The sequence below is a fragment of the Lepidochelys olivacea genome (assembly GCF_965140295.1).
Source record: "Lepidochelys olivacea isolate rLepOli2 genome assembly, chromosome: 7".
Taxonomy (NCBI): Eukaryota; Metazoa; Chordata; order Testudines; family Cheloniidae; genus Lepidochelys; species Lepidochelys olivacea.
Genome location: NC_140417.1, coordinates 22067947 through 22089378, shown reverse-complemented (window position 1 = coordinate 22089378; position 21432 = coordinate 22067947). Strand labels below are relative to the sequence as shown.

At 44.2% G+C, this 21432-nt stretch overlaps 1 long non-coding RNA gene across 1 annotated transcript; it reads left to right on the top strand.

Moving 5' to 3' along the window:
* The first annotated feature begins 10541 nt into the window (after positions 1-10541).
* LOC311524098 lies at positions 10542-19872 on the top strand. Its single transcript, XR_014712481.1, has 3 exons — positions 10542-10597; positions 18524-18595; positions 19787-19872. It is a non-coding gene; the product is annotated as an uncharacterized lncRNA (long non-coding RNA).
* Positions 19873-21432: the final 1560 nt, after the last annotated feature.

The window sequence follows — 21432 nt, the reverse complement described above, 5'->3', positions numbered from 1 at the left end:
TAAATGTTCAGCACCAAATTAGCACCCAGTGTTATTAAGATGACTCAATAGTCACAAAGTGCCTTCCAGAGAGAAATGTAGAACATTGGTACATTTTTGCTTTGAGATGAGACTGAGCCAGAAAGTTTGGAACCCAAGACAAACTTTCCCAAATGCCTTTCTGTGTGGGGATGGAGCTAGGGACGTAGAATTTGGTTTGACCCATTATAGAGATAGAAGTCTCCTGTCACACTGCTTTTAGGCTAGTGTAACTCTATTGTCTTGCTGTAGGTTTGTACACATGGAACAGCCAGCCAACCAGTCATATGGACCTAGTTGGAGCTCTACCGAGGTGGTGCTGCATCTGCAAGGAGCCTACATCTGTTTGGCTTTGCCTTGCTCCTGAAGACAGCACAATGGAGTGTCAGTCCTGGTTAGGACCTCTGGGAGTTACTGTCATACAAATAATTAAAATAATACTTAACACAAGAGAAGGGATTCAATGGTGAGATCATGGTATGCAAATGACTGTAATGAAATCTCAAGAAGTCATGTCCTGCCTTTTATACACAACTCAGCGTGTAAGAAGGATGCCTCCCTACCTCGGCAGAGTGAGTGATGGGATAGAATGGGAAGGAGCAGGATTTATTTAGTTTGTCTGAGAACTGGAGTAGGTTAGATGTTCTAACTTTTAAAGGCACATTGAAATAATGGCTATAAACAATGCACAGTCTAGAAACTAATTAAACAAAGAATCTAAATCACAGCAGAGTGAGTGAGAGTTTGGAGCATTTACTTGTGATTGCTCTTGGTCTTTACAATAAAAGGGACAAAGCAACAAGTTTTTCTGCATTAAACCCCCCACTCCCATTTTACCTGCAGAAACTGTGATGACCTCTGCTGCACAGGGAATGCTAATGGCAACAGAAGTGAGCAACCTACAATACTGTTATGGCCTTCATTACTTTAATACGGAGCTCCTCACAGTCTTTAATGTATTTACTCTCACCTGTGAGATAGGGCAGTGCTAGTATCCCATTTTACAGATGGAACTGAGGTACAGTGGGCCATCCTTTCTCTCCTAGCTGTCTAGATAGCTAGTCAATTGCAAATGTCAAGCAGTTTCCCAAGAGCTCACCTCGCCTGGGAGTAGGAATGCAGAGAGACGAGCTGCAGTGAGATGTAGAAGGCAACGTGGGCTAATGGCTACAGTAGGGAAAGAGCATTTGGACACTTGAGTTCTCTTCCTTGCTTTCTCACTGTGGCCCAGATTCAGCACAGTGCTTAAGCACTTGCCTGCTTTTAAGCATGTGCTCAAAGTTAAGCATGTGTTTATGTACCTTGCTTCATCAGTGCCTGTGTGACGTCAGGCACATCACTTAACCTCTATGTGCCTCAGTTTCCTCAGTCTGTAAGGTTGAGGTAATGATACTGACTTACCTCATTGTGAGGTCATATGAGTTCTCAGATGGCAGGCACTTTATTATAGACAGGGCAGGTATTAAGGATACCAGACAAGTCCCATTATAGGACCCTGTTTTCTGTTGCTTATAACTTTGCCAAACTTTAACATTTGGGGCTGAAATTTTCCACACCAGGTGTCTCCCTCAGGTTTCTTTTTATTAATGAATTAGTTATTATTATTATTAGAAATTTTCAGCCAAAATAGTTTGCCTCTTTCTGAGAATAAGGCTAGGAAGTAATATTTTATTTTGCTCATGTTAAAACATTCTGGCAACCTTTTCTCTGAGAAGCTCTAGCACCCCCATGCTTTGGAGCAGGAACTTAACATTTGGCAAGGCAGTGGCCTTTGCGTAAGAGGTGTGCCTTTTGCCACCCCACTGTAAAGTTATACAACTTTGAAAAACAACAGGGGCAGGCTGTATGAGAGCAACTGCGTTATCTGCTCTCCCTGTAGACAGCACAGTGCAAGCCCATGAATGAGCATATTCTTTAGGGGACGAATTACCAAAATCTATTTTAACTTGGGCATGAATCTTTATTCTGCTCTATTCCTCCCCCTTCCCCCAACCTTTCTTTTTTTGTAATCTCATTTCCTTTTACTCCTTCTCTTCCTCTTCTTCTACTTTTTTTGTCTTTATCTTTCTTTTCTTTTCCTGCCCTCCCAGCTTTTCATTACTGTCATCTTTTTTCCCAGCCACTGAACCCTTGATGTTGTTCTAATTGACAGACAGGGTTTAAAAGCACATTCGAAGGCGCCTGTCTTTTTAAATAGGCTCCTGTCTCATCAAAAGATGTACAGCAACATTCCATTAGAGCACATCATTTGAAAATAGATTGGGCTTTTAGCAACTGCAGTTGCGTTTTTATAGTTAGGTTGTTCTGCTAGGTTCTCCTCCTCCACCTCCATTTTTTAAAAAAGACATTAAAGAAATATTAAGGATTATTTTTGTTTGTTTGGGTTTTTCTTCTTTGAACCTCTCAGGTGCTTATGCATTCAGTTCAGTTTTCACAGTTAAGGCATGGATGTTTTGACTTGAACATGATGATGCAAAATACACAAGCACTGAAAACAATGAGGTAATGACTGGGGGAAAAAATTGGCCTTCCTCCCTGTCCCCTTTGCTGGGCAGGAATGTCTTCGTGGACTTACTATGTTTTTTTAAAATTAGGACTAAATCGTGGCTTTGCCACAGACCTGTGCAATCGGGCAGTCTGTTGCTGCACTGTCCCTGAAGTGGGCCCCAGGGAGCAGACTGTGACTCAGAGTTTCCCTCTTCTCTAGGTGCAACGAGCCCACCCTGCACCAGCCCCTATACCTGGTGCAGTGTACTCCCCCCGTGGCCTTGTCTAAGCATTTGGAGTCAGAGCCAAAGATCCATCATCCACTCCTTTTCTGCCCTTTTTCTGCCCACGTGTGTAGTGGGGAGACAGAGGCCCCGTGGAGTCTAGTCTGTCCCCTACACTGCTACTCATGTTTAAGGTTGCTGGTCCAGGGGATTTAGGGTGCATCTTAACCTCCCTTACTTGGCTGTGCAGGCACATAGGACAGCCATGATCTGGTCCTTTATTAAATTGAAACACTTACTTAATATCTCTATCCACACCAAGAGCAGGGCACAGCTGCTGGCATTGCCACAATATAAAGGAAGTTCTGTTGATGTTTTCCTTCCAGCAGCTGGATCGGTGGAGATTCTGGGTCAGAAGGGATGTGGCTGGCTTCTAGTAGGGGATTGGGCAGGTGTATAGAGTGGGAGGAGTTGAGGTTCCCAGTTGCTGGGAGAGTAAGTGTTTTCAGTCAAGGGGGCTAGTTTTCTGGCAGCCAGGAGAGCAGTGGGCATTTTGACTGGGCAAGTTTCTGGCAGCAGGATGGGGGGATTCAGTGCATGTCTATCTCAGGAGGGGTTAACAAGGGAGATTTCTATCAGGTGCCAGGTGGGGGTGTCATTTGGTTAGGAGGACTGGGAGGGTTTCCAGACGGGGCCATCAGCAGAGTCAGTCTTAGGGCCAGGCAAACTTTGCAATCACCCTGGAGGCTCTTTTGCCTATGGAATGTTCTCAGCTGTGGGGTGTGGCAGCAGCCAAGCAGCCTTGTAGCTTTTCAGTGGGAGATGTAGAAGGGAGGACAGTGTGGGAGCATCAGTGGGAGTCTTCTGGTTGGGGAGAAGTGAGGGAAGTCATTAAAGAACCAAGGGCTCCTTTTAGTAGTCCCTCCCCACATCTTCTCCTGGGCAATTCTTATATATATATATACACACACACACTCACACTTATTGAATATTTGCATACTGACATAGCATATTTGCATTCTGAACTTAATACAAGTTAAGGATGGAAAATCTCTCTTAGGATATGCAATCCCTTCCCTTGCAGATATAGCCCTAGCAAATGCTGTTCTATGTAATGATAATTACAGTACTTGTGAAATTGTGAGGCTCAGCTGGTACCCGTGCCATGACAAGCACTGATACTTGATAAAAGCATCAGTTTTGAAGTGCATTTACCCACTGTTATACAAGTAGTATTTTAGCCAGTCACAACCAAGACAACATGACCATTATCCTCCCCCAACCAGTAAAACCCTTATTGCTGCTCTAAGTGTCTAGTAACAGCTGGAGAGAGATGGCCCCAAGCTATGAAGTGTGGATCTGGATCCCAACTTTCCTCTGAATTCAGAGGTGCTCAGAGCTGAGGTTTTAGTTTGGGCCCCATGACACAGATATGATCAGACACAAAGTTGGAATTCAGATCTGAATTTTCTCCAAGTTTAGGGATGTTTACAGCAGACTTTTTGGTGTGCACCCATCTCTACAAATGGGGCACTCAGACCTTCTTCTAGGTGCTGGAAATCACTTGAAACCCTTCACCAAGACTCCTGCCCAGGTCCTGAAACCCACGCAGTCCCCCGCTAATTAGCTCATTTTGCTGGGATAATCCCTTATTTGTCTTTCCTCCTTCGATACCCCCAAACACTCACATCACAATAACCCTCCCTCTGACTGTGGACAGGGCTTCTCCGAGATCTGCTCGCTGCTCCTCTGAGCTTCAGCCACTGGGGTCAGTAGAGAGTGACATAAGGTACTCCCTCCACCCTGGGGGCTGAGCAAGCTGCCTCTGACGCCCTCCTAGTCCCCTCTAGTTTATGGAGCTAAAGAAATCATTCCCTTTCTATATCCACCATTGATCAGTAGCTGGTATGTAATCATACCCCCCACCTCCACCCTGCTATTCATTCTAGCTCTGCTGCTATTAAGTCCAAGAAAGAGGCAGCCACAACACATTCCAGCCCTGGCTTGGGAAGAGCTCAATGCTCCTTTCTTGCTATCCATGTTCTGGTTTCTTGAGTAATAGCGATAATCTGTCGCTTTGTTGCATCCTCACAATAAATGACTTCTGAGATTGATTAAAGCCCCTCAGCTCGGCTCCGGCTCTGCATCGATTTTAGCTGCTGCTTCTTGCTTTGTGTACAACACATCATAGAAATCAGAGATGGAAAAGACCTATTAGGTCCCATCTAGTTCAACCCCCCGGGGGCCAGTAGAGGATCGTTCCCCGCACTGTATTCTCCACTGATCTCTCCGGTCCAGTTTTAAATGGCTCAGGAGATACTGCTGCCAACTCTTCCCTTGAGAGACCCCTCCACAGCCAACTATAGATCTCAGTGTTAAAATGAGACTGGCTTCCCAAAACTCAGCCTTTGCTCTTTACCCTTAGATTAACTTTCACATGCAGGCAAGACATAATACTCAGACACTTCAATAGGAGGGAGCCTTAACTGGAGTCAGGGGAATCTTGAGAAGGAGAAATCTTGACATGTGCATCGGCCCAGGACCTAGTGTATTATACACTCCCAGGACTTGCATCTCTACTCCCTTGCACCTTGTTTCATCACTGACACATGGGCAAAGTGTGTGTAAAACACTACCCAATCAGAATTGGTTATTCATATGGTGGGACCATTTTACACCTTTTTAGCCCTCACCCTCATGGGTGTAGTTTGGGGGTGGGGTGGGGGGCAGCCTTGGACAGGCATGGAATTTGTCCCACACACACACACGCAGCCCCGTTGGCCTGACTGGAGCTGCTCCCCCGTAATGCAGAAGTCACATTATGCCTATTCTCATCCTCCCTCTGGTGCAGCTTCTTATCACTACTCCAGCACTGCAAATAGCCAGAAAGATGGCTTCCCCCTCACCCCTAGGAATCCATGTGCATAAGAGGAATCCCCAGATGGCATAAAACTGGCATAACAATTATATGACATCATCTCTCCCAACCACTGCATTGGGGGGGCATGATCAAGCAATCCCTCCTGAAGCCATGGAGAACAGGAATAACTTATAGCAGCCCTGAGGTGTCTCTAACCTGCCCCAGGGGAACGGATCAGAGGTAGGAAGAAAGCCTAATGGTGACTTACAATCACCTTTTCACCCCTCTACCCCAAGCTGTGCCAAGGATCCAGCCCATTTTGCACAGATATAAACAACAACACAAGGGGCAAGGCAGTGGAGAATCAGGCCCTTAGCTTCTGCATTCCTTTCCAGGAGTAAGGAGCTTCTTTGGACTTGGACACATTGCAGGACCTGTCCCTTTTCTACCAGACAGTAAAATGAGAGCAGCCCATCTCACTCGCCCCGAATTGGAGAAAGCTGGGTTGTGGAGCTCGTACAGTGGAGAGAGACAGAAGCCACCTATGAAGGGGCAAGTGGTCTCAGTTGAGCAATCAGTATTTGCATGGAGAAGCATCCACTGCAAGGGAAAGGGCTGTGGGTGGAGAAAGCGCAGATGAGCACCATCCCAAGGCTATTTATTCATTTCTTTTGTAGACTAATACTCAGACCTTCACGCTTGCTGTGCTTCCTCCCTTTCCAGCGCTGATCTATTACAATCAGCTCCTGTGTGTGCAGAAATAGAAAAGGGAAAAGGAAAAAAGAACATGTTCCCAGCATGTTAATCCTTCCTGTGATGTGTGTGATTTATGTTTCATCAGCACCCACTAACCCCATGGTTACAACAGCCCCTTTCCCTCATATCTGCCCATCCTGAACTGCTCTGTGCACCATCGCAATTCCTTTAAATAGCAACTACAGATTAGCACCAGTTTGCTCAAAGGCAGCACATTCTTACCTTAATGAATGAATTAATTTATGCCATTCTTTGCTTTTATAGGGACATCTGCTCAGCTGACTCCAGCCATTTTACAAGCCTGTTCACAGATGTTAGAGGGAGGGATCACTCAGCACCCAGGGAGTTTATTTAAATGCTTCCCCCCTCCAGTTGCTTTTGCCCCGTGAGGCTATCTACAAAGCAGAGAAGACTCAGTGGAGACACACATGTCTTGAGACTAATTCTGCTTTCAATTACACCCCTTCAGCTGCAATGACTTCAGTCGAGTTACTCCTGATTTACACCACTAACAATGTGAGAGCAGAAACGTGCCCTGTGTAACAGTGTATGTATGCAAACCATGATGTTTAGATTGTTTTAAGCTGGTTTGTGTTTTTTCCCCTTAATCACGAGTATATATCTATATATAGATATAGATATATACTATTGATTGAGGGGAAAAAACACAAACCAGCCATATATATAGGGCTTAATGGTTAGACCCAACTGGAAGTTAGGAGACCTGGGTTCCAGGTCTGACTCTTCCAGTAGTGTTGTGTGACCTTAAACAAGTCACTCAACCATACCATGACAGTAGTAGTTGGTTGTAATCCACTATCTGGACCAGCTCTAAAGGAGGATGAGACACATACTTTACCAGTGTGTTTCACTGGTATTTGCTGACAGCAGTGGAATGATGAGACTGAGGAACCTTGGGTTCCATTCCAGCCTCTGGAGGGGAGTGTTCGCTAGTGGTCACAAACATTTCTGCCTGTTCCTCTCAACCCTGATCCCTTTGGCTCCAGCCTGTCCCTGCCCTATCTCTTCCCCACTCCTCACTGCTTGACTTAGTCCCCTCCTCCTTGCCTACCCAGTGTCAGTCTCCACCTCTGATGCTTCTCATCCAGTCCTAGTCTCCTTGCCCATTCAGTCCTAATCTCCCTCTCTGGGGTCCCTGTCCAGGTACCAGCCTCCCCTACGCTCCCAGTCTCTATAGCCTGGCCCAGTTGCCTCCCCTTGTCCCAACTTATTGTCCCCAGTCTCTTTGCCCAGCCAGCTGCAGTTATCCCTTCCTGGTTCTTCATCCAATCTGTCTCCCTTCTCCCTTGGCTCTGAGCCCCAGTTTCACATGGCTCCTTATTCCAATCTGCTCCTTTCCCTTCACCAAGTTTGGCTCTTGTCCCCTCTGCATTTGAATCAGACAGATGCCTCCTCTACACTGCCTGAGCACTGGCGGGATGGAGGGGGGTTGGGAGAGGGTGAGCTGAGAGCACAGGAGAGAAAGGCTTCCTGATCTCGCTTCCAATGCATGGCCCCATCCCAGCCCAGAGAAACCAGGAGCATCAATTACAACAGAAGAGTCCAGCTTCACTCTGTGGGGATGGCACATGTCAGTCTAGTCAGAACTCAGAGCTGTGAGAGGCTGGAGCATGCTCAGAGAGTATGGAATCTTCCAAGATTTTAGCAGCTAAACTCTAAGAACTTGACTGAGGAGCTGAGTATGTAGATTTCTGAAAGGCTTAAAACAGTGCCAAATGTGGGTATATTTTCACAGGAACAGAAAAAGGCACATCTATGACTCAAAGGTCACCTCCCTGCCAAGTTTCAAGTTCTTTCTCTAAAGCAACGGGGGTGCTAGAGCTTCTCAAAGAAAAGGTTGCCAGGATTTTTTTTTTTTAATGGCAAAACTACATGTTTTGCCTAGGTTCAGCTTGGAAATGGCTGAACTTTTTTGGATGCCACTTTCCAAAAAATTCAGCCAGAGGCAGACACCCAGCACGTAAAATTTCATCCCAAATGCTTGAAGTTTGGCAAAGTTAAAAGCCCCTGAAAAAATATGAAAGTGTTGGGCAACTTGTACAAGGGATGGTGCTACTAGCCCCTCTTTTAATGAGCCTAGTGTCTAGAGAGATTAAAGACTGATGAGATCATCAGGTCTGTTCCCTGCTGGGATGCTGGGATGCAGTCCCCGGGGAGAGGCGGTAATTGCTCCTAGCTATGACTACTGGTATTTTCATGACATTCCTGAGATTACAGTTTAGCTATGAACACACATTGGAGGCTCACACTTTGTATAGAATGTCCTAGCCTGACAGTAACATATTTACTGTCCATTTAAACGAAAGGGAAAGCCAGTGCTGCTATTTTAGATGTTTGTCCTAGTATGAAAAATAATAATATAATGGGTTTGGATGGCGTATTTTCCCTTTCATTCGCATGACTCTAAAGCACCTTCAGTTTAAGAAATTAAATTTGACAGGTGATTAGTCCATACTGTTGTACAATCTCTTCGGGTATTGGAAAGAAAAATTGAAACTGGACGGGATATTTAACTTTGAAATGTCTGTTTCACATGTGGCAGAAAGGTCTTGTCATCAGGTGCTATGTAATGCACAGGGCAGACTTATCTCAGCCCCCGAAAAGGTACGTAAAAGAACACACTCTGGAGTGGTTACAATGAGAAATGGGCTGAATCAGGAAGATTTGTCTGGAAGCTGATCTACATCTCATGGGCTGTGGGCTCACATATGCAGTCCACGATTGTTCCATTATAAGAATGGGCTAGAACCATAAAGTTTGAATCTGAACTTCCCTGGCTGATCTCTAGCTTCAGATTTAAAAAGGGAAGCCACCCATGGGATGTATGTTGCTATGTAACTGTTGCCATCTTGCTTTCTATGCCCCATTACATTTCAGGGGGGTGGGGTTGTGATACACACACACTGTGCTCTCTCTCTCACACACATGGAGACTTTTCTTGTGCACACTTTTTGGTTTATTGTTTCTCTTGATCCACATGTCATTCAGACTGACAATTGCTCTTTGTCTAGGGAGAAACACAAAATCCAAATATCGCAGAGGGGCCATTTTGTGGCTTAGTCAAAAAAGACTAGATCAGATCTTCAGAAGAGCTCTGAATCCTTAACTCCTCTCCGTTGGCTAACCTGACACAAATCAGGGGAAAAAAAGAAAACAGGCTTTGTTTACCACTGAGATAAATTCCCCTCTCCTACCTATTCTCCAACATTCCCCAGCCATAATCTTCCCCTCTTTTCCAATGTGTCATTTGCTATAAAAGCCCACAAGAAGCCATGCTGTAGAGAGTAAGGAAAGGCTGTCTAAGCTGAGGATTTATAGCTGCCGTATTTCAGAAAAACTCCAAAAGGGACTGAGCAACTGCCCCAATCCGTCACCTACAAGGGGATGAGACACTCTGAGCCTTATTACCACTGGGCTTGACAATCTGAACAGGTGTTCACTTTGCATACAGCACATTCACAAGCAGCACGGTTCGCCTGAAGAGCAAACAAAAGCAAAGCTGTTGCTGAAAGGCTTTGAATTGCTTAGGAAAGGGGAAAAGACGTTCCGGCTGGGTTTTAACCTGCCACAGGTGTAAAACATTAGATCTTAACAAACCTTGTACCTCAGAGCGAGGTAGAGAGGCTCCTATTTCATCTGGGAGCTAACATTTTTCACCTGTAGGTCACAAGGTACCTACTTAAATGCCCACCCACCTAAGGAGAGGAAAGTTATAAATTGGGCTCTCTGAGGTGATTGCTTTTGGGGGGGGGTGGGCTATGGAGTAGATATTGTATCTTGAGTACATTAATGCGCATATTAAAAAGCTGGGAAGTGAGGGGATAATCTTTCCTGGTCTCTTTAACTTTTACTGGATCCCAACACCTCTTTCTCTACCATTAGAAATCCCCTTTCAAGATAATAAAAGGAGAGCTTTCTACCCCAACATATCCCAGGGAAGTGACTGAAGTGTTATCTTGGTGTCCCCAGTGACTGTAGGTTGGAATGGCTAGTTTAATAGGATTTGTTTTTGCCTATTTCTCCTCTAGCAAAACAGACAGATGGTTCTGAGTATTTTGCTATGCCTAGAAATTCTTGGCTGGATTCCCCACATGAGTAATAATGTAGCATCACTCACTTGCCACTCCAGTGCTAGATTAGAAGGGGAAAATCACAGGGAGGTACTAAGGGCAAAAGGAAAAACACACTCCAGAGAACTACAAGGTGGGGGAAAATGTTAAGGCAAGAGAAGGTAGGTAGGGTTTTTTCTCAGGCAGCCCCAGCTGGTTTTATTGTAGCTTTATATATAGGTGTGTGTGTGTGTTAAAATAATAAATAAACCTCATGTGCAGGATTTTTTCTTTTCCTCTTTACAAATGCCATTGAAAAGATGGGAGTGCAAAGCAGTTTAGAGCTGACATTTCAAGGAGTGGGTGGGGGTAAAAATAATGCCAGGTAAACAGGATAATTTCTACCTTCCCCCTACCTCTAGCTTGTGTGAGGGATAGATAATGGCAGCAAGAGAAAGCAATGTCTACCGTAGAATTTAGCTCTCTTTTTTTTAAAGAGCGCAAACAAGCAACTGCATGTGCTTCTGAGGCGTCTCTGCTTTGAACCTTATCAACAGGGACTGTACAATGTGGTTCTCTCTCTTTCTCCCTCTCGTCTCCTAACTTTTGAAGCAAAACACTTACGTGCAAGGAATGTTGGAGCATCTGCCAGCTGGGAAGATAGTGGAGCAAGCCAAAGAGTAGGGAGGAGGGGGCTGCTTGCTTTTCTTTAATCAAAAAAAGAAGAAAGTGGAGGAAGAAAACAGTGGTGGAATTTTTTTCCTTCCCTAACAAGCCTCAAGAGCATGGCCTGTGTTGAGTCAAGTGGATAGTGAGAGGAGAAGGGCTGTCCATAGGATCTTGCTGCTGCTCTTCTTTTTTAAAAAAAGAGAGGGAGTAAGCAAGCAGAAGGGGAGAAGGGCAGTTGTAATAGTTGCTCTCCAGTCACAAAATCCTTTGCCTGCACACGCCCCACCAGGAGACTGTATTTTTCAGGGAGTATGTCTCATGTACCTGTGTCTTCTAAAGAGGGCAACCTGTGTGGCATTGCTGGTGAGAATAGATAGTATGTGAATTTCTTGCTGGTTTTACATATAACACTTTGTGACAGGTACTCTCTTGGGTACCAGGGGTTAGGAGTTATGCATGCAGAAATCAGAAGTTCCAGAAAAATGGTAGGTGCTCCTTGGGTGCTGAGCGCTTTTGAAAACCAGGTGTCTAAAAGGGAGCGCTCTTGAAAATCTGTCCCCTAGTTCCTATTCACAAGAAAGGGTGATTTCACTCACTACATTTTACATGGGCATTATCAACAGTTGTGCGAATTAGACATGAGCTCAAATGAATCACTCGGATTTGAACGTGCCTGAACTTTGAGGAAATTTGGAACCAAATCTGGACTTGGCAGATGCTCCCCATCTATATAATGGGTAAACCAAAAATGTGACCTAAATATCCTTAAACTTTGCAGGAGCATGGATTTGAACTCAATGGTGCAAGGTCCTCTATACTGTGCATAGGTCTTTGGCAACCCCCTTTCGCTGTCCCCATACTCTTGTATGGTTCCCAGCTCCATTGCTGTGGCTGAAGTTGTGTATCTCCTTTGGAATGCATTTCAGATAGAAACATAGAATGAAAGGACCCTCTCCAAAGACATCAACTGTTCCTCTAAAAGACTTCCTGTCTGCATTTATTAGGGGGATGAGGGGAATAAGTAATGGATGCATTCCCAAGTAACTCATATTTTGGCGGGAAACAGGGGCCATATCCTTTGATAACATTCCCCTTTGTAAGTGCCTGGCTTGCTCTTTATGCCAGAGTTGCTAGTTCTGAAACACCAAGCTGCTGTCTGGGGCAGATATTAGATAGGCAAGTGGGTGTGCATCCTTATATCCAGCTTTAAATTCATGCAAATTCTCAGACTTTCAACTTCTTTTCCCCTCAACAGAGCAAATAAAACAAGGTAGAACTAGACTAGCAGACTGGCAGGGGACAGACAAAACTGTTGATGCCTCTAGAAGATTACAGTCTGCACTCCATGGCAGACACGTAGCAGAGACGGGATCTTAACTCACCACAGGGCGGTGTGGGAGATGTGGTCTGTAAGGAGGTCACTGTAAGAGCCTTGGAAAAAGAACTGAAGGATTTGAAAGAGCAGAGAGGAGATATTTGGAACAATGGGAGATGCCAGGCTACTGTGAAGAGGCTTCCTTATCAGGCTTTGCTTGCTGTTAGCTCACAAAGGCAGGTTTTGGTCAGAAAGGAGTGAGGAAACCGTTTTCAGCCCTTCAGTGGGTAAACCGGCTCCTGGAGCCTGTTGGGTCATTTGGAGTCTGTTTCTGGTATCCCAGCTTTCACTCAACCTGTATTCCCAAAATGACGTTAATGGCCATAAGGAATGCAAGAGTGGAGAGTATAGAGCAGAAAGGACAGTAAAGGGATGGCTTGTGTGTTACATTCAATCATCATAAATGTAAAAGTAGAAGGAGGAAGATAAGGAGACAAACCAGGAAGGAAAAAGATCCAGCAAAAGGAGAGTGCTAGTAAGGTGTCTGCCCAGGATGGATGTCGGACTGAGTCCCATTCAGATCCTCACCCTGACCCTCATCTCAGTGGGTCCCTGTTTTTCCGTTCTGCTTTTTCACCGGGCTCAGCCACTTTGTGGGGAGGTCAAATCGTTGCTGTTTTGTTCAGATTTTCAGACAAATGCCCCTGGACTTGGCCTTTATTGTTGATGATTTGCTCTAGCACAGATGGCTCCTATATGAACTGGTACTAAGTGAGCTAGCCCCTCAGCCAGCTGCTATCCCAGCATTTCCACACCCTGTGCTGAATGCCTTAAGATACAGAGCTTCTCCCCTAAACCCAGAACAGTAGCTGCCCTGGAACGAGAGAAGTCATGCCTTCCATGCTCGCTCTGTCTGCTCTAGATCACTCACTTCTCCAGCCAACTGGGCAAAAACACATACCTCCTCCCGAGCAAATGCTGCTTCTGTTATGTCACTCTGGCACAGGTATGCCCAAATCACATCCCAGCCTGCCATTCTGCAGCTGACTGTAGGTTTAACTCCTTCATTGCCAGAAGCTCACCACAACTGCTGGGCTGCTGTCAAACTATTAGCATTCCATTGAAACCAATGGACTGTTGGAAGGTACTTAGACCATCTGGCAGCATAATGGGTGTGTTCTAATGGGACATCCCTGGAACATTAGCAGCATAACAGGTGTGTGCAACATGGATGTACCTAGAATAGCTTTGTTGCTAGAACAACTCCAGAGCATCCAGGAGTTTAAAAGGTATATCCTAATCCCATGTATAGGGAATGTTTGGCAGTACCCCAGGTTTGCTCTACCTGTATGTACTGTACTTTAGTGGCATGCCAATCCCCTTCCACTTGGGTGCACCTGGTATGTTCACTAGCACAGCAGGTACATTCTACCGTAAGTGTATCTAAAATAGTAGGTGTTTTCTATCTGGACATATTGTATATGGAAAATTCAGCAGTACGGCAGGTGCATTCTGCCTAGATGCACCTGGAAAGGCTGGCTAAGTGATTAAAAGAATTGTTAGATTCTGCTTGTTATAAAATTGCATGTTCTGCCACATTTTATTTTCCCAGTAAATAAAGTCTAAATGGAAATAATAATTTGCAGCTGTAATTTTGTAACAAACAATTCTGTGTGCAATAGCAATATCCTTGACTTATATTGTCAGTAAATGGAGGAGGAAGTGCAAGGTCACACTTGAAATGACTTGTCTCTAGATAAGGATTCCAATACTAAATTAACACAAATTCATGTTCTTCAGAATGGCTGTGTCTCTAGTATAAATTCACCGTATGAACCTGCCTGTAGGACCAGTTCAGACCAAAAGTGCAAAAACATGTTACCCAGAGCTGTGCATGATTCAGCTTATATTTGCTTCACCAGGACATGTGTGAAATCAAAGATTTTCACAAGTGTTTCTGAATTTGGCCCTGGTGAGGTGGTGAAAATGGTTGTTCATGCAGATAAATATCCTTATATTTGCAACAAGAAGATAGTTTTCTGTCTGCAGAAACTAGATATGGAAGCAAATACCAGGGGCATTACTCCTTGTGTAAATAAACTCCCCTTCCAACATCTTAAAATATGTAGGAGACGTAACATGTAGCAAAGTGTGAATATTATTAATAATCATATTTAACGCTTACTATAGAGCTTTGTCTTTTTTCAAAGGGAACTTAAATGCATTCATTAATCTGATTATACCAACTCACCTGCACATCTTGAGTGTGTTGTGATAGGAGCCAAAAGCCCCATGCCTTCTTTCACCTCACGAAAAGAAGTCAAAAGTCATCAGCTATAATGGAAGTATCTTTTGCTTTTATGAAAGTGTTTGGGGTAGATTTGTGTTACAGCTGACTAATGACTGGGATCTCAGTCCATGAGGTCACAGGAGATACCTGCTCTATCCAAACCTTTGCCATGTACCTTCTTTCTTCAGAGTGCTTGTCTCACAAACTTTGGGCCTGGTTCTCCACTGCCTTGCACCTTGTGTAGTCCTTTATCTCTGCACCCAATGGGTGTAAAATGCCACCATTGCACCAACTTCTCACCCCTCGATCTCTACATCTATAGGGCCTTATTTTCTACTACCTTGTCCCTTATTAACATGTACATACATTTGAACTGTACAGGTCAAATATTTAATCACCTAATACCTCAAAATGATTTGAATAAAGTTCTCAACAAATGCTTTTTGTACTATTTGTCCCGCTCTATACATATCCCAGTGAGGAGAAAAATGCAAGGTTTTTTCATTGTCAACTCTTGCTTTCAACGAGTGGCCACCTGATTGCTAGATAGTCAAACACTTGAGTGAGTTATTGAGATGCCACATACAAAGAGAGCTCCGTGGCAAGCTCCTTGGTATTCCCGCTTCTTCCAAAACAGACAATGCTCAGGAGGCCTCTGATCCTAGGCACTTAACAATTAATTAAGTTGCCATTGGGTGAGAGGTTGAGGCAAACGGTGCTTGAGTTACTTAGCAGCTAGTTGAATTAATAAAACAGCAAAAGGAAACAAATACACCATTTTGAATACTGTAGCTTTTTATTATTGCTATTTATCTCTAAGAATCATGGCATGAGTTGCTGCAGGGGCAGAGATGGGGTGCTCTAATGGATCCCTTTTATCAGAGGGATGATAAATCCATTGTCGTCTCCATATTTTAAGGCAGCAGAACACTGGATCTCCAATAATACATGCACAGACATCTCTCTGATGCAGACTTCCTTTTTAGTCTCATCTCACCTTGCATAACAGGTTAACAGACTTCACTCATGGTTCACTTCACCTGGCTGACCTCAGCACAGTAGATCCTAGAAACAGTGCCCAAGAGTGCAAAATGGACCGACAAGATTAATGGTCTGTCTTCACCGCAGATTTAGCCTAAGCTCTTACCTGGGTGTTGCCCCTGTCCCATCTACAAACATATCTCTCTCACCTGAGTTTTGTGGGTGCTTTCAACTAGGCTATCTGACCCAGCTTGGGGGTGGGTTAGACCTCAGGTGCCACTTCCACTTGAGCTGCTATTGGTCCATTCGGCGGTGAGACACAGACTAAACAACTTGCATCCTCCAGTGCCTTCCCACAATTCCCCCATATTGTCCAGAAAGACAGAAAACTTCTCCCACAATTCATTGGGAAAGACTCACAGATCAGATCAGCGTACGGCAGCACAAGGAACCAATAGGATATAACCTCAGAAGTCCTAGCAATGCATACGGGTGAGTGCAGCATCAGTGAGAACAGGGTAACTCAAGCATGGATTTGCAATATGGCTGCTCAGACCCAGGCCAGGGCTAAGCTGGGTGCTCAAACATGAGTGTCAATCACCCCCGTTAACTCTGCAGTGAACACATACTCTTAGAGGCCCTTTGCCATCTCTGCTGCGCATTCCTGACAGAATACAAGCTGTAGGGGGATAGTTGTACCTTCTCAGCTATCTTAAATGGACACACTTTTCTGAGACAGGGTTTATTTGGGGCTTGATTCTGCAAAGTACCTAGTGCCATCAAACTCCCATTAAAGTCAGTGGATCACGGCATAAACGCACGAGGAAAGATGAGCTTTCGAGACATGTCACATGACAACATACATCAGAATAACATCCAGAATATTTGTAGATACACCCACCATGCTCCTACCTTAGCTCTCAGCCTCACAAAACAGCAACAGCCCCTGTGGAAAAGTTTTTTTGACTAGAAACAGCAGGAATATGTTCTCGGCAGTTGGAACAACTGGGCAGTTAAATAGGCTCCCGGAGGATGTGGCTGAAGCAGTCACTACACAGATTCTAGAATAGGTTGCAGACAGCCTCAGCTGAGGATGATGTAGTGAGCCATTCTGCCAAAAAAATAAATGCAGGAGCCTTACTCTCCTGAATGGCCCAACTGGTCTTTTGAGGCCCTGCTATCTCTGAATCTATGAACCTGCCGTGTGGGTAATTGGCCTGCCATTCTCATTCCGGCAGCGCTGCCTTTGAAAGGATGCTCCATTGGCATATGAACTGAAGCACATATTCAGAGAGGCCATTTACTCTGCATTAGTGCATCCTTCCCCCCCACCCCCCCATTCACCCGTTTCTTTTCTGTTCTTCTTTTATTTTTAAATGACTCCCTCTTGAAGAACAGATTGACTCCGGCAGTAATTTGTCATGTCACCTTCAATAAAATTTCAAACAAACCCTCAGAAGATTAATGGGGAAGCAAAAGCGCCGTATCTTTTATGCATTTCAGATGGCAAAATATAAATCAAAACTGTGACCTGTTTGTAGGGTGAGGCTGAAAAAATACAAAACCATGGTAATAAAGTTAGACATGTGTCCCTGTCAGATCCAGCACTGATGGGCACGGGGTTTAACTTTTAATTGTACAGTGATGTATCTCGTTTAGGTCTACAGTGAGTACAGGTAGATAAAAAATCTTTGAGAGAGAGGCTCAGCCAGCCTGCTGTTTGGAAATATCCACTCCTTGCGAAGAAATGGATTCAGCTTCCTGGTTGTCACTATTCCACTCGCCATGGCAATGCAAGCCTTCTGAAATGGAAGTGGACCTTGAGTGCTTCTGGGCTGGAGCCACAGGCGTTTGTGTCTAGATTTGATAGAAATCAGCGTCTGATCCTATAACTGGGTCCAAGCAGGTAGATCCCCATTGACTTCAAAGTCAACGGCCTCTCTCAAAAGGACTTCAATGGTCTTATGCTTAAGGCCCTGGACTGGGTCTTAGGTTTGTGGGTTCATGACTCAGCTCTGCCACAGACTCTCTCTGTGACCTTGACCAGCTCACTTAGGGTGGGATTTTCAAAGTTGCCTAAGGGATTTGGAAGCCTAATTCCTATTAAAAACACCTTAGGTCACTTTGAAAATCTCTTCTGAATGTCTCTGGGTCTCAGCTTCCCATCTGTAAAACTGGGATAATAATGCCCCCTTTCTCCCACCCTTTCTCTTGTCTAGATGGTAAACTCTTTGGTACGGGGCCTCTCTCGTCCTGTTTGTACAGCACCTAGCACAATGGGGCCCTGGCCTTTGGTGGGACCTCATAGTGCTACTGCAATAACAACAATGCCCAGATCTGTTAAAGGAAGACGTCTGTACACCAAATAACCCAGAAATATATTGCAGGCCAGTAAAGCCCTCCATCCTCCCCCTCTCCCCCTCCCCTCACCCCCCACCCTGCAAAATCAATCCATATTGCAGTAACAGCCTACAATATGTTTGGGGCCTTATTGGAAAGTAGCTGTGCAGTCGATATATTTGAAATGTGTGTACAACTATACTGTAGGCGAGATTAAGCACCGGTATGGAAAAGATCTCCTACGGGAATTTATGATTATACCCTTCTAGGTGGGCTTTTCTTGTTGAGCATCAGCCTGCATGTTCCCACGCTGTACTTGAAGGTCAGCCATTGTCTTATGCTGCTTCCTATAACAAAACTGAGAGGAGTTTGATGAGATCTCCTAGTCACAAGAGAGCTCATTTGTTCAGCAAATCCAGCCGTGACCCCTTTCTAATGTTTTTTTTTTCCTGTTTTTCGTTGTCTTGTTTTTATGGGAATGCTTCGACTAAAACTCTCCTATCAATATTCAAGGCCGACTGCTGGAGTTTGGACAGCGCCTGTCAAATCCAACAGAGACCAGAGTGTCGTGCATATTTGCAGACTGTAAGTGGCTATAATGCTATATAAGAACAAAGCAGTTGCTGTTTGGCTTACTCTGCCTTTTCCTTTGGGACTGGGGAGATGGCCTTGTGGCTGAAGTGTTGTTGCTAACTTTTTTACTTTTTCATGTGTATTTGAATGGGATATTGACCTAAGTGGCAAAGTTTGGATCTGAGTACAGATTCAAACTTTCCACTAAGTTTGGAGCTGTGTTTGTTCCTGGGATTTTGCACCTGTCCCTTACAAAGAAATAAACCAGCTGTGAAGCTTGGATCCACTTTTTGAACCTGGATATAGGCTTCTCCAGAGTTTGGAGGTGTTCAGATAGGAATGAGGGGATGCTTGGTTCATACCCATCTCTATTTTGAATGTGGTGGTGTTGTAGGATTGCTTAGGAGTCCCTCCCTTATGTTGGCTGGAGAACTGAAGTATTTATTTAAATGAAAAATAAAATAAAATTGCAGAAGGATAACAAGGAAATCGCAAGTAAAGGAGAAATGGAGTGTGGGGAGGGGTGGGATAAAATGTTCCTACTTATAACAATGAAATCATTTTTTAAAAATCTAAACCCCTCCCTTCTCTCCCCCCCAAACTTGATTAGCTTCTTTTCAAAAGAGCACCAGGGAGATTATTTACCTTTGATCTTTTTATGATCAATCCACAAAGGTAGGAACACACTTAAAATCAGCATTTGCCAGCTGTTATACTCCACACAAAAGACCGTTTTCTATAAGGGCCCCAGGAAGATACAAAAGAGAGCCTAAGAGGAGATGGATGACTCTAGCTAGGAATTTAAGGAGACGTTTGAAGAGAGCATCTGCCCCCCATCCTGATTAGCTATGTAGTTCTCTGTCAGCTTGATTTCAGAGCAGGTAATAGCTGTGAGGAAAAAGAACCAGGCACACAAGCGAGACCGACAGACACTAATAGGAATGCCGACACTTTGTGCCCTATTTATTCAGATGGATTGTTAGGGATTTTTTCACTGTTTCACAAGACTTTTTTTTTTTTTTCTCTAGCCTTTTCTAATTCTACAGGTTGGGGATGGATGTTTTCCTCCAACAGCTAATGCCTTCAAAGCTGATAATCTGGGGATTCATTGTATTTGATATACTTACCACAACAGCTGCACAACTCACAAGGTGTGCCTCAAATATTGACTTTAAAAAAAAAGAAACTCTGTTTTCTCCACAGACTTTCACTCCAAAGATTTTGACTTCACTCTTCTTGGGGAATTTCTGGAGCTATGATCATCTTTATTCCTGCAGCTTCAGTCGTGGTTTTGAAAGAAGGGGTGAAAGGCATTTTATAAATTAATAAACATACATCGTAGATATACATACGCATGGGCCCTTCTTGCTCTAAACTGTTGCTTACAGTGCTGTTAAGTAGCTTCTGTGTTACACCCCAGAGATGGCTGCATTTCAATGGTGGAGGAAGCAATAGGCTGCATTTTGTTTGCAAGCAGATATTCGTGTCACACCTCTTTCAGAGCATGTTTCCCCCTCCGCCTCCCTAGCCTTTGGAAAGGCTTTCTCTGAATAAAGGATTTGATCAAGATTTGCAGAATAGCCAGCATGATTTTCCCTTTCCTTAGCTTTCCTTGGTATGACATAACTTAGTGGGCAGAACGGAAGAATGTGGTCCTTATTTTGATGGCAATGGCATATCTTTATTAATAGCTGAAAGTCCAACCCTGAGACATGCCAAGCAGATGTAGGTCCCTGGATTTGGTCTTTCATTTGTTCCTTAGATAACGTTCTACAGTAGGGTGGAATAAACATTAGTCAGGCATGTACCTCTTGGGGAAAGTGTGTCATGTCCTCTCTCTGGTGGTTGGTCCATACAGAGGTTTGTTGGGTTCCTCTGAGACCCTCTTCCACTTGGTTCCCAAAACTTCAGTTTGACTTTGGAATTCATCACTCAAATACCTTTATATGACACACAGCAACACCATGCCCAAGCTGGCCACCCTCAGACAGAGGGTGGATACAGGGGATATCACAAATCCAAAGTTACACAGCAAAACTTTTCTTTATCTACATCTTTACTAACACCTGCATTCCTGACTATACACTGCATTATGCACTTCGTGATTGGCTCTGTTACTTTTCAGGAACCAATCCACGTACAGCATACTCTGTCCATGTGCTGTTCCAATATAACCTGATACATTCCATTTATCTTATCCATTGTCCCTAGTACCAGGGTGTTCCTGCTTATCTTAGCTAGTCCGACTCCAGCCTAATGCTTGTTATACTCTGATTTAGGACTTAATCTTCCATTCACCTCTCCAGTCATGCCCACTGAGAAATGAGGTCTTACTTATGTTAACTTACTCATGTCAAGTTAGGCCTACAAGAATAAGATCCTGCTATTGCTATCAGCTAATGGAGTTAGCTCAACTGGTAGAAGGCTGTGCTGAAGGTCCCAAGTTCAATCACAGTTGATCACCCTATGGTGGAGGTTGTTAGACAGATACTGTCTAGTCTAAGTATTCTCACTTAAGTCAGGATCAACTCCTTTGAACTCAGATTCAAGCCTGAAGTCTGTAAAATGCTTTTGGACCCTTCATGAAGACAAACTTCTATGTTTATAGAAATATTATTATTATAATCATCATCATCATCCTTATATACTGGGGTCACTGTTAAAAAGTGAACATCTGCCAGGAGTTACATTGCAGTATCTGAGACACAATTTCCCCTACGCTTAGGACAGGACATAACTCCTTAGCTTACCACTTTGTGGACAGATATTGACTTTGCAGTGGTGATCATCAGGCAAATATACATGAGACTCACACACACACTCACAGACGGGTGCACAAGACTAGGATA